The 12,469-nt window shown below is 42.2% G+C and overlaps 1 long non-coding RNA gene across 6 annotated transcripts in view; it reads left to right on the forward strand.

Moving 5' to 3' along the window:
• Positions 1–12,469, forward strand: part of LOC108513381 (uncharacterized) — a 288,015-nt gene that overhangs the window by 168,467 nt on the left and 107,079 nt on the right. For all 6 annotated transcript variants that reach the window (XR_001880878.1, XR_001880877.1, XR_001880880.1 and 3 more), the window contains one exon: positions 11,950–12,116. This is a non-coding gene — a long non-coding RNA (uncharacterized LOC108513381). The remainder of the gene's footprint in view (positions 1–11,949; positions 12,117–12,469) is intronic.

A 12,469-nucleotide genomic window follows, 5' to 3' on the forward strand; every position in this document is an offset into this window, starting at 1 on the left:
TCAGTCGTCCTGTGTTCTACACTCACTCCGTAACTTCCCTCCTTCCAAAGATACAATTCTAGGCCAGGCTCAGTGGTTCATGCCTATAATCCCAGCCAGGGCAGGGGAGTCATTTGAGGTCAGGAGTTTGAGACCAGCCTGGCCCACATGGTGATACCTGTCTCTACTAAAAATATAAAAATTAGCCAGGCGTGGTGGTGCACGTCCGTAGTCCCAGCTACTTGGGAGGCTGAGGTGCGAGAATTGCTTGAACCCAGGAGGTGGTGGTTGCAGTGAGCCAAGATCGCATCACTGGGTGACAGAGTGAGACTCTCTCAAAAACAAACAAACAAAAAACCAAAAACAAAGATACAATTCTAACCATAAGAACCAGGAGTATATTCACAAGTATAATGAGTTTGGTAGCCAATGCTCTTTTAACCCAAGTCAATGGACTATTACTCTGACATGCCAAGAGCCAACCATGATATGATTGAAAGAGCTTTTGCATTAGAATATAAAGACTGGTTCAACTCCCAGCTCTGCCATGTTCTAGCTGTGTTACCTTGGAAAAATCACTTGGCCTCTCTAAATCTTCATTGGTAAAATTAGGATAATTACACTTACCTTCTAGGATGGAGTTTCCTATTGATAAAATGTAAATTATAATGCCTACCTCTTGGGGTCATGGAGATTTAAATTATTTTGACAAAGATAATTTATGGGAAAAATATATATGTATAAGTATGTATATCCCAAGCTGGGAACTTCTTCCCTCCTTTTTTGCTTGCTAATTAAGAGTCATAAATAAAATGCTGATGAGCTGCAGTCTGCCGTCTGTGCTGTAGCTGGAGGGCTGTTTTGACTTAGCCTGACAAATGGCTAACCAGCCGCTCCCACTATGCCCAACTCAAGTGTTCAGCACTGAGAAATCCAGCTACTGCCAACAGCATCTTATAAACTTGTCACTATTTACTTACTTGGTGACAGTGTTTTTGTTCAGTGATCATCCCTGAGATTTTACTCGTCAGGGTGTGTCTGTTTCTCTCAAAATGCCAAAATGCCATTTAAATATAATGCTTTCTCAAACCACATGAAAATAGTGAAGGTCTCTAAATGAGACTTGATGCCCTTGTAGTTCATCCCCATTGCAGTGCAGTTGGGATGGGATGTTGTCTTTACAAAGCAGTAGCTGCATGTGCACAGGGCTTTATTAAATGGACACAAACTTCAGAGCTGCTTCAATAAGCTACTAGTCGGGATTTCCAGGTAACCTGTTGAGTGGTGTGCTAGAGACAGCTCATACAAGCTTGGAAGAACTGATAGTTACATTTTCAGGAATTTTGCAAGGTGGTTGAAATCATGTTGGTAGAGTGAAATTGGCCATGGTGAGAGTGTTTACACCATGGAAATTAGCAAACACTACAAAATCAGGCATTTTCTCCCAGAGGGCTGGTTGCTAAACATTTACCAGCTCAGCACTCTACAGTATAACCAAATCTTTGTGCACCTGGGTAAAATGCAGATGTGACTGAGAATGGGAGAAGGGGCATCCCAAATCAGAAGTATAAATAAAACCATGATGCAGGACTCACTTTTCTTGAGTCCCTGCTGTGTGCCAGGTTCTATGCTAGCCTAGATTAAGACTGACATATATCAGGAGGTACCTAGCAAATTAACGATGTGGGGCCTACCAAAAATGTATTCATATGAAGGACAGAGAGCCTCCTAGGAGCTTGACTGCAAGTTGGTCATGGGAAGGAGGGAATAATGCTAGTTATAACATGGTACTTGTCACTCAGGTTTTGAGCTATGCCTAGCTGAGATTTGTAGAGGGTGGGTTGGGGAAAGCTTTAAGTAAAAAACAGAAAAGGTTGCTTTGGGAAAACTCTGTAGGACAAGATGGCATTGTTTGGATTTGGCATCTTGTTTGTTCCAGGACCTCAGCTGCAGTAGTTTTGGGACAGCAGAGGCTTGGCTGACCCACAGAGTGCAGTGGGGTGGGCTCCCTTGCGAGCCCTTTTGCAAGAGCACTTTGTGGAGGACACAGTGTGAACAAAGAGGGGGAAAAGGACAGTAGAATTTATTTTGATGACCCCATATGTACTGGTAAGGCAAAGGGGTAACTGGTTGCACATACATTTTCTCAACTTATCCTCACAACACCCTTATGAGAAAAGCATTATCATATCCTCTTTGTAGGTGAAGAAACTGAGGCTTGGAGGGTCCGAATAACTTGCTCAGTATCACAGAAAGTAAGTGGCAGAGCTGGGATTCACACATGGGGCTGACTGCAAACCCTTCATGGAGCCTCTGTGACCACCCTGAATTCATGTCTGCATGTTCATTTATCTTTTTCTTCTAATTTTTGGGGAAGAAGTCTCTCTCTTCTTTCCAAGGTCAACCTTTCCACTCCTGCCTGTACCTGCCTGAATTCTGTACCTTCCTAATTCCTGCTCCAGAGTCTTTGTAAAGCACCCATTTGCTCTATTGTGCATCGTTAGCTTTTCTTCTGTCAGTTTATTCATTAATCTTTGCCATCTATTAACAGAAATGAGTGACTGTATGGGGACTTTCTTAGCCTTCTCTCTTAGCCTTTCTGTTGTACTGAACACAGAACACATTCTCCTTTATTCTTGAAACTCTCTACTTTCCAGCTTGTGTGATTGGTTTTTCTCTTCCCTCTCTGGTTATTCTTCTGATCACTTCTGGCTCTTCTCCCTTTCCCAACTCATGAAATAGAAGCATTACTCCAAGAGTCTGGTGTTGGCTGTCTTCTCCTTCTTGTGGTCCCCATGACCTCAGCACTTTATGCAGACAAATATATGAATATATCTACAGCTCTAGTTAGGAAATGAGCAGAAGTAATCCAACTGGGTCCCCAGGACCAAGAGCAGTCTCTGGCGTGTAGTGGGTACTCAATAAACAGTAGGGATTTCAGGTGAAGAGAACATTGTGAACAGAGGCTGTGCATGTATGTATTGATTTATTTGGAGGATACCCCTTTCAGGCTCTTGAACTCCTCAAACTCAGGAACTGTGCCTTTTCCTGATTTTTAATTTCCTGATCCAGCATAGTACATAGTAGCTGTTCAAGAAATGTTTGCTGAATGAATGAATGAGTCCAAGGTTGATGATAAATTGATGCAAAATTGCGGCAGTCCTTATATAGGAATTTATGCTTTACTGTATGTGCAGTGGGCTTGCAGCCATGCAAGGCCTTTTCTCATTTGAGTAACTCAATTGAAGCTGAGCTTCAGGATGACTCATCTGGCTGCCATCAGCATTGAAACCTTGTGCCATCTTCCTCCCTTGCCCTTGCTGTTCCATCTCTAATCAGTGGCCCAATCTTGTTGATTTTACTTCCACGTGTGGCTTTATGGCTCGCATTTGTGTTTTTGTTTCTGTTCTCACGGCCACCTCCCAAGGTCAGCTCTAATTACCTCTTGTCTGGATGTCAGCATAGGTCACTCCCCACTCTGGTCGCTGTTGATCCCTTTTCTGTAAGCCACGGGCTTGGCTATGCTACTGATGACTGGCTCTGTTTGAAAAAAAGAAAACAGAACAAAGCAGAATTGGTTCTGGGAAAGCAAGGATAAAGAGGGCTAAAGTAACACTCCATTATCTGCCTTTAATCCCACAGGCCCTTAAAGCTGTTGCCTGCTTTGGGTTTTACCCTTGAGTTGCTTGAGTGGGCTTATCCCCTCATTGCTCCTTATAACAAAGAGTAGGATCCATTCTCACAATAAAGTTAAATTGTAGGGAAAGAAAGCAGACCAATGGGAAGCTTGTGCTTGACTATGTTGTTGAAAAGAGGCAAAGGAAATGGAAGAACAATCCTTTAGAGAAGGGAGAACAAGAGAAGGGAAAATGTGAAAGAGGAGACAGGAGAAGGCCATTAAGATAATAATTCTAGACGGAAGGAAGAAAAAAAAGAGAGAAGACCAGAGCTGAGCTCCTGCCATTTTTCATAGCTAATTATGATTAAATGGGCCGTTTCTGAAAATGCTTAATAAATGTGCACTATTACCTTAAGGTTTGCTCTATTGCTGTGCATTGCATGGACATTGCATGAACTTTATCGGGCCAGAATTTTACCTAATAAAACAGTGAGCTAATGGACTTTAGGGGGCCTCTCTGGGGACTCTTGAGCTTAAGCAATTTAGGTCAGTGTTATGCAAAGTGTGATCTGCCTTCTGCAAGGAGGTAAGTACAGAAATCCACAGTCTGTATTTAGAAACTTTATAGCATTGCACATTGCTACAATGATGTGCAGGAGGTGGGTGGTACCAGTTGAGAGAGCCAGAGCCAGAGAGATCGTGGGCATTTCTTCCCATTTTTGCAGCTCAGTAACTTCACTGTGGTAGCTTGAAATCAGCCATAATGGGAGGTATTTTTATCATGCAAATTGACAAATGCTACAAATCAGGACTCCTCCCACCCTTAAGAACCGGGTGCTAAACATTTGCGGCACGCCACTGCTTGGCTGAGAAGTCCAAGCATCTGATGAGGAAATACTATGGAACAGCATGTTGTTCCACTTTCTTGGTGAGTTACTTGTGACTGGAGCTGCCTACCCAGACATGCAAGGTAGGATCACCTATCTGTCAACAAAGGAATAGAGAAAATTGGTCCTTCACCATAGGGAGTTTGAAATGCACTGCCCTAGATCACCTTCAGCTTGTTCTGAGATCCAACAGAGTATTTCAACAGAGGTCTTCATGATAACCAAATGGAATAGCCCACTGGTTTAGAAACCTCCTACTCCAGATTTTGAGTCCTATAAGACAGTTAGGATCAAGGGTAGCTGTGGCAGACCCAGCTGGGGCAGAGAAGCCAAATGCGAAATAGCAGAAGGTATGTGTATTAGTCTGTTAGGGCTGCCATGAAAAATACTAAAGAATTGGTGGTATAAACAACAGAACTTTTTTTTTTTTTTTTTTTTTTTTTTTTCACAGCTCTGGAGGCTGTAAGTCCAAGATCAAGGTGATGGCAGACTTAGTTTCTCTTGAGGCCACTCTCCTTGCCCTGCAGATGGCTGCCTTCTTGCTATGTCCTCACATGGTCTTTTCTCATTTGCATGCAAATATAGAAACCCTGGTGTCTCCTCCTCTTCTTACAAGGATACCAATCCTCACCCTTATTGCCTCATTTAACTACAATGATCCCTTAAAGGCTCTATCTTGAAATACCGTCACCTTGGGGGTTGGGACTTTATACAAAATTTGGGAGGACACAGCCCAGTCTATGTCAGTGTGTCCCTGTGCTTTACCTGTCGGAGCTCACTCTGCATTCCAATGAAGCACGGTGTAGTGGGTCACAAGACTGGAGACAAGGAGGCTTGACCTGACTCCCAGGTCTGCCTTCCCGTTGGCTGTGTGTCTTCGGGTACCCTAATCTTTCTTATCCTGCATTATTCATCTGTAAGATGAATATAATACAAGGGCTTCCCTCACAGTGTAGTTATGAAGATCAAGTGAAGTCACGGAGGTAAGCTTTTAGCACAGTGTCTGGCCCATGATAGGTGCTTAATAAATGTATACTTTTAATTTATGGTTTTGCTCTATTGCTGTGCATTTCATATGCAGTATATTTTTAGGTCACAGAGGAGGTCTAGGTGTGGAGAGCTGATGCAAAGAGTCTTCTGTCTCATTTTTAGATCCCCAATCTGTGGTCCTTATCTTCAGTATCACGGGTAAGAAAAGGCCAAGGTTTTCTGACACCCCTGTTTTACACATTCCCTCTGAACTTGCTAAGGCCGACTTTGAGTGGAGAGCCACGATTTCTTGAAGATCAGTAATGCCAAAGAATCCAAAGGCATCACTTGTAAACCAATGCCCTAGTGGCCTGGCCTGCAGTGGGGTGAGAGGCATCAGAAAACACACAGGAACTGAGAGTCAATGCACTGGGAAAACAACCAGCTCCCTCGAAGGGGCTAATTTTCCCAGCATGTGAATAAATTATGTAAATAAATATCTGTACATATTTATAAACTCTGCTTCTGAAAGATCCACCTAGGTGAATTTATTTGACTTTTACCCACTAGAAGAAGTTTGTTTAAACAGTATTATCAAGAAAAATCATGTAGTCAAATTGTTAGACTTTAAAGACAAAATGAGCAATTTTATACATGAGGAAACTAATATATTTTAAAAAATCTCCTGGTGTATTAATTTGAAGATGAAAAGTTTTAAATTAAAACACAAAATAAGATTCTTAGATGAAAAATAAAGTATATTATACCTCATTCAATATTCTTTTGGAGAATTCAAATTTTGGTGATCAGAAAAAAAGATGCATAGGCTTTTACTGCATAAGATCTTGCCAACATGCTATGCCCTTTACTGCCTGGCATTGATTTTCCCTCTCACCCACTCCAGGCATTCTCACTTCTGTTGGATGCCCCTTCCACTTTCTAGCAATCTCCAGCCTCATCAAGGGCTATCCCTCCTCCAGTTCCCACCTGAAGTCCTGTCTCTCTGATCTTGTCTTCCCTGACTACCCCTGCTTGGAAAGAAATCTTCCTCACCCAAATCACTCTAGCACGTTTACTATGTATTGTTAATTTGCCAACTAATCTCATCCACCTTTGCAATGCCTTTCATGATATCACCTTGAATTGCATGGTTTTAGGGCTTGTCTATCTTTTTAAGCTGCAGGTACCCTGAGAAAGGGACCTCATCTTACTCTTTGACACTCCTCCCCCATTTAGTGATAATTAGCTGTGTGCCTTTTATAGAGTAGGATGTCACTGAATGTCACAGAGTTGATCTGCTTTTTCCTGAAATGGTTAAGATCATTTATGTTAATAAGTGTGTGTCTAGTCAAACTTATAGCAGTAAGCACTGAGGCTTTTTCTTTTTTAATTGTAGATACCAAGCTGGAATTCTCTAGTAAATGCTCCTGGAATGTAATCTGGGGGTGCCATTGTTCCAGTGAGTTACAGTAATTTTTAAATCTAACTCTGGTGTGAAAGAGACCTGGGTTGAATTCTAGTTTTCTTGGTTACCAGCTATCTCACCTTGGGTAAATTTCTACCTCTCTGTGATGGTTAATTTTAGGTGTCAACTTAACTAGGTTAAGGGATTCCCAGACAGTTGGTAAAGCATTATTTCTGGGTAAGTCTGTGAAGTGGTTTCTGGGAGAGATTGACATTTGAGTCAGTGGACTGAGAAAGGAAGATCTGCTCTCACCCAGTGTGGATGGGCACCGTTAAATCAGCTGAGGGCCTGGAGAGAACCAAAAGGCAGGGAAAAGGCGAATTTGCTCTCTTTTTCAGAGCTTCTCCTGCCTTGTACATGAGGACTTCAGGGTTTCTGGCCTTCAGACTCTGGGACTTTTGAACAGGCAGCCCCGAGGTTCTCAGGCCTTTGGCCTCTGACCAAGAGTTACATCATTGTCTTCACTGGTTCTGAGGCCTTGGGACTTGGACTGAGCTATACCACTGACTCCTCTGGTTCTCCAGCTTGCAGGCTACCTATCATGGGCTTCTCAGCCTCCATAATCACATGAGCCAGTTTCCATAATAACCCTGCTCTTGTCTGTCTATCTATCTATCTATCTATCTATCTATCTATCTATCTATCCCTTCTATTGATTCTGTTTCTCTGGAGAACTTTGACTAATATACTCTCTGAAGCCCAGTTTCTTCATCTGTTAAGTGTGAGTAATAATAACACCTTATCTCATAAGGTGGTGGCAAAGGAGTAAAATAGAAATAGTAGCACTCAATGAATATTAGATTTTTTATCATTAATATTACTGTGACACACAGAGATCAAAAAGTAGAAAATGTACCCATGGCTGTCAGTCTCCATTCATCTGAACCAAGGGAGTAAGACCGGGCCGGGCGTGGTGGCTCATGCCTGTAATCCCAGCACTTTGGGAGGCTGAGACAGGTGGACCACGAGGTCAAGAGATCGAGACCATCCTGGCCAGCATGGTGAAACCTCATTTCTACTAAAAATACAAAAAAAAAAAAAAAAATTAGCTGGGTGTGGTAGTGCGTGCCTGTAGTTCCAACTACTCTGGAGGCTGAGTCAGGAGAATTGCTTGAACCCTTGAACCCAGGAGGCAGAGGTTGCAGTTAGCTGGGATCATGCCACTGCACTCTAGCCTGGCAATGAAGCGAGACTCCATCTCAAAAAAAAAAAAGTAAGACTGGCACACCATTGGCGAGTTGGCCATGCCAGAGCTGGGTCTTCGCTTCCCTGTGCCCAGGGCTGCTGGATAAGGAATATAATATTTCCTGTGCAGAATTCAGAAGGAAGACTTTCCCGTCTAGGAAGAGTTGACTTGTGAACCACCTTTGACCTCATGCTGTCATCACCTCCCCACATCCCACTTCTCTTTGTAAAGCATAAAACATTTTAATACCTACAAAACACTGTATTTTGTGTTGTTACTCTGGAGTTGGGCAGGTTGCACTGTCAGTACAATCTTATTCATTACAGATAAGTCAGCAGGACATTTGGCCTGGAATAAATGATGGAACAAAGTCAAACCATATTCAGTGTTTTCTCAGAGATGTTCAAGAAAAACAGCTTTAGTGGAAGAAGACAGGAGCCCAGGTCCTGTGTTTCACCAGGACAGCTGTGCAAAGCAGAGGCTGCCAAAAAGGTGCAAAGTGGTTTGTCAGCTCTTCTGCATGTTCTAACAAATTAGACATGTATCCCAAAAGGTATACTACAATATTAAAGCTTATTTATACACACTGTAAAGTTTCCCCTGAGTGTCCTGGCAGGCACGTGCATGGCTGGGCAGTATCCGTGGACTGATTCCTTTGTGAATTACATGGAGCTGACAGGGCTGAAACCCACAGCTGACTTGGAGGAGGATGGAAGCTTGTGCTGGGCGAGGGGCTAGGCCCCTCTGTGTAAGTCATATTAATCTCCTCTGAGCAGAGTGGTACAAAATTACTAAAGCTGCTTCTTGAAGACACTTCTAACGCAGTACCTAATGAAAATGTCAGGTGTGATGCGTTATTAGTTGCTGCACTGCTGTTCTGAAGTCCCAGGTATTTCTCTACCTGTTATCTGTGAACGTGAGTTTTGTGGGGAAGGCAGTCACAGGCTGAGGAAAGCATCAGCAGTCGTGTGTGTTGACAGGCCTGTAAAGTGAGTGAGGACAATGAAGCTGGTTGAAGTGCCCCAGGAAATGACCAGACTTCCACAGTGGAGGTGAGGTGAAGAAGTGAACCCTGGCAAAGGTGTGTGGGGAGAAGAAGCTGCCTGGTGTATGATGCTGAGTAATGATATAACCCAAATCATCTGACTCTGCAGATTTGAAAGTTGCTATTATTATTAAGAATTCAGATAGGAAAATAAATATGGTTTGGGTTATTTCCGTAGTCATTCCAGAAATCCAGGCTCAGTTTGGCATTTATTGACATAACTGTTTATTTTGGATCCGTGTAGAAGTTTGTGTCTTTCTGACTTGCGTGATACTTCAGCCTTTCCTTGGAGTCTCTGCAGCTTCTCTTCCTCCCTTGCTCACATTCAGTCATTGTCAAATGGTTCTGTGCAAGTTAGTCTTTCTCGACCTCCATTTTTTTGGATCCTGCCTTTGTTTGATCTCGTTTCTCTTTGCCGCCCTCCTTGCCTGTACTCTGTCCAGTCCAGGCCCTCTGGACCTCTTGCCTGGACCTCCAAGCTCTCCCTCCTCCCATCTCTTCCCTTTCAACCTTCCTACCCAGAGCACAGCAGTAGTAACAGCTAACACCATTTAATAGGAACCCTTTCTATGCCAGGCCCTGGGGTTGCTATGTCACATACGTTATTTGTAATGTTTGCAATAACCCTGGAAATGGTATTATTACCTCCATTGTACAGTTTAGAAGACACCAAAAGGAGGTATATAATGTGCCCACATTCATGCCAGCTAATGAGGGGCAAAACTGGAATGAGAACCCAGGGCCGCTGGGTCCCTCAGTTCCTGCTATTCCCTAACCACGCTGCTTTCTCCACTCAGAATCCTTCAATGGCTCCCATTGCCTAATAGATCAAGTCTGGGCTCCTTATCTTGGCTTCCGGATCCTCTAAAATGTAGACTGCTAGGTTTCCAGGCTTTCCTCTTCACCCCTCACACATCCTGCTCTTTAGCCAAAAAAACAGACAAAAACCCCAAAACAAAAAATCCATTTTTATTATACCCGTGCTTTCCTTCCTAAGTGCTTTTTATATGTGCTATTTCTCCTACCGGGAGCAGAGACTGTCACGCTTTCCTCTGCATAAGTAAATGTTGCCCAAGAAAACATTGAACAGAGTTGGGCTAGAGATCCATTTATTTTCTGGTTCACAAAGGGCATATTGGATCTTTATTAAATAGTCTAAAATGTCCTTTCAATAGTGTTTTCTTTAATATCTTTTAAAAGACATTTAAAGTGAATCAGAAAGCAATTAAATGATTAATTGCTGCGGCTGGATTCTGCTGCCCTCAGCCTCTGTGGATGCTATCTGACCGATTAACCTCCATTTCTGAGCTCTGTCTGATTGAGGGAGGCAATGACGGAAAACGCTTGGCCTGTCACATGACTGATCCTTGCTGTCATGAGCCATCGTTTTCTAACTGCAAGCTTTCATTTTCAAAGCCCTGGCATGATTTCAGGAGCTGTAAACCCTCATGTGAGTAAGTGAGCAGTAAGAACTGGCAGTTTTTCAATCTTAAGTCTCTCCAGCTTTAAACCCACATTTAGCTGTGATTCTTTTTTTCTCCTTAAATTGGACATTTTTTTAGTGAATATCTTTTTGATAAATAAAGTGGGGTGAAGGTGAATTTGACTGAGGCAGATATGGATTGGTCCATTTAGGGCTGACCCTGAAAAAAAAAAGTCATATCAGTCTTGACATTAATTCCGTAGTCAGAGTAGGTGAGAGAGGAGTGGATGAGTATATAGGGTTCCCAGCCTTCCCAGTACAACCATGGATTCTCGAGTTGGGGACATTAAAAATGTACATGAAGTTTATGATTTAACTGGTAGAGATGGCCCACAATGCCAATTTGGACAGGCATTACTCTAAATGTCTTGGGGAAGGTCAGGAGACATCTACTCCAAGGCGTAACTTCTAGGACAGTTTGTGGGATATCAGGGAAGGATATATCATTGGAAAGATTTCTAGTTGCCGTACATAAATAATTGGGCTTCAGTTTGAATGCAGAATTAACTCTTCTCAGTGTGTTGTTAGCTGGACAATGCAATTATTACTTTATTTACGTTAGTGTTTATAGGTAATCTGAAAACAAAAATGTGAATATAATATGAACTATCTCAAAGATTTGTCTCTGCTTGATAGTTTTATTTCAGATTTATATATCAAATGTTCCATTACCCTTTTTTCATTTTATTTTTTAGCTTTCAAAACAAATTAGCTAGAGGAGGAAAGAGGAGAGGGAGAAACTGTGCACACCACCAGAATGTTATAGTAGGCAATATCATGAAAGCAATGTTGGAACTTTATACTCAGGTTTTGATTGTGCATCTATCTCTTTGCTGTCTTCTCCTTTATCTTCATCTTTACCAAGTAATTATTGACCATCAAATGCCATTATGATACCGTCTTAAGAAATGGATGTAAAGAATTCTATAGGAAAAAAAACACATTGTTAGTGTATGAAATTTATTTAGAAGACAGTTACAGACACATATAAAAATGATAGCAGCTTATGTTTACGAAGCACTCACTATATGCCAAGCACTTTCTATTAGCTAATAATAATTGCTCATTTAATATTAGCTCAAATAGTAATATTAATATTATTAGCTCATTTAATCCTCTTGACAACTGTATTATCCCTATTATCCCTATTTTATGGATAAGGAAATTAAGTCAGAAAGAGATGAAATAATTTGTTTACAGTCACATAGCTAGGAAGTGGTAGAGTCACACGTTGAACCCAGGCAGTCTGAATCCGGAATAATAATAATAATAATAAAAGGTATAACCAGGGTGGAAACTTATTTTGCTCTTTTCAGGTTTCCTAGACTTTCCATCACCACCAGTGAATTCCGAGTGACAGTAGTATGGAATTTGGAAGAATGGAAGAGAAACTTAAGTAGAGAGATGGTGAAAGAGAAGAAAAAATGAAGAAAGATGCTTGCAAAAATACTGCCATGGGTCCTGAGATGAAGATTCTGGGATGGTAGGTGTGGCAATATCTCCCGTTCTGTGCTTACCTGGGCCTCAGCTGGTACCAGCCGGCAGGCATGGGCAGTCAGTTAAGGAGTGTGGCTGGTGACTGGTGTGTCATGCATTGCACTGGTTTCCTGGTCCTCAGGCTGAAATGGATGCCCCTGACAGCTCCCTCTGAGTTCATGTTCATCTGAAGTACACCTTCCTTCTAGATCTGCTGTCACTTTCCTTCTGCAGAGCCACAGTGGGGTCCTGTCTTCTCAGACCTCTTCTGACCTCAAATCACTTAGGACACGGCCGCCAGACAGGTTTGGGATTTCAGAACTTTGCAGATGTTAGAAAGGTAAAATGGTATATATTGCA

The sequence above is a fragment of the Rhinopithecus bieti genome, unplaced genomic scaffold, assembly GCF_001698545.2.
Source record: "Rhinopithecus bieti isolate Rb0 unplaced genomic scaffold, ASM169854v2 scaffold_32092, whole genome shotgun sequence".
NCBI classification, from domain to species: Eukaryota; Metazoa; Chordata; class Mammalia; order Primates; family Cercopithecidae; genus Rhinopithecus; species Rhinopithecus bieti.